The 997-nt window shown below is 45.3% G+C and overlaps 1 protein-coding gene across 2 annotated transcripts in view; it reads left to right on the forward strand.

The window, feature by feature from the left end:
- Positions 1-29, forward strand: part of arsb (arylsulfatase B) — a 19,836-nt gene extending 19,807 nt beyond the window's left edge. For both annotated transcript variants that reach the window (XM_081391362.1, XM_081391361.1), the window contains exon 9: positions 1-29. This exon is cut by the window's left edge. The gene's annotated coding sequence lies outside the window, so the exon portion shown is untranslated.
- Positions 30-997: the final 968 nt, after the last annotated feature.

Consider the following 997-nt stretch of genomic DNA (forward strand, 5'->3'; position numbering starts at 1 on the left):
ATTTACTGACTCATTAAAGAAAAAAGTCCAAACAATGAAAATCAGTGGTGTCCAATGTTGTTGGGGAGGGTAAATTGTATTTAAATGCTTTTTAGAACAACTATCCCCCGAGAACCATTACAAAACGTTTGTGATGGAAACATGCAAAGTTTCATGAGGGAAGGCAACTGTTTCATGAGGGAACGCAAAGTTTCCTGAGGGAACGCAAAGTTTCTTGAGGGAACGCAACAGTTTTGTGAGGGAACGCAACAGTTTCGTGAGGGAACGCAAAAGTTTTGTGAGGGAACGCAACAGTTTCATGAGGGAACGCAACAGTTTGGTGAGGGAACGCAAAGTTTCTTGAGGGAACGCAACAGTTTTGTGAGGGAACGTAAAGTTTCTTGAGGGAACGCAACAGTTTTGTGAGGGAACGCAACAGTTTCGTGAGGGAACGCAACAGTTTCATGAGGGAACGCAAAGTTTCTTGAGGGAACGCAAAGTTTCTTGAGGGAACGCAAAGTTTCTTGAGGGAACGCAAAGTTTCTTGAGGGAACGCAAAGTTTCTTGAGGGAACGCAACAGTTTCATGAGGGAACGCAAAGTTTCTTGAGGGAACGCAACAGTTTGGTGAGGGAACGCAAAGTTTCTTGAGGGAACGCAACAGTTTTGTGAGGGAACGTAAAGTTTCTTGAGGGAACGCAACAGTTTTGTGAGGGAACGCAACAGTTTCGTGAGGGAACGCAACAGTTTCATGAGGGAACGCAACAGTTTCCTGAGGGAACGCAAAGTTTCTTGAGGGAACGCAAAGTTTCTTGAGGGAACGCAACAGTTTCATGAGGGAACGCAACAGTTTCATGAGGGAACGCAACAGTTTTATGAGGGAACGCAACAGTTTCGTGAGGGAACGCAACAGTTTTGCGAGAGAACGCAACAGTTTCATGAGGGAACGCAACAGTTTTGTGAGGGAACGCAACAGTTTCATGAGGGAACGCAACAGTTTTGTGAGGGAACGCAACAGT

This window comes from Scardinius erythrophthalmus (assembly GCF_964197995.2).
Source record: "Scardinius erythrophthalmus genome assembly, chromosome: 17".
Classification (NCBI taxonomy): Eukaryota; Metazoa; Chordata; class Actinopteri; order Cypriniformes; family Leuciscidae; genus Scardinius; species Scardinius erythrophthalmus.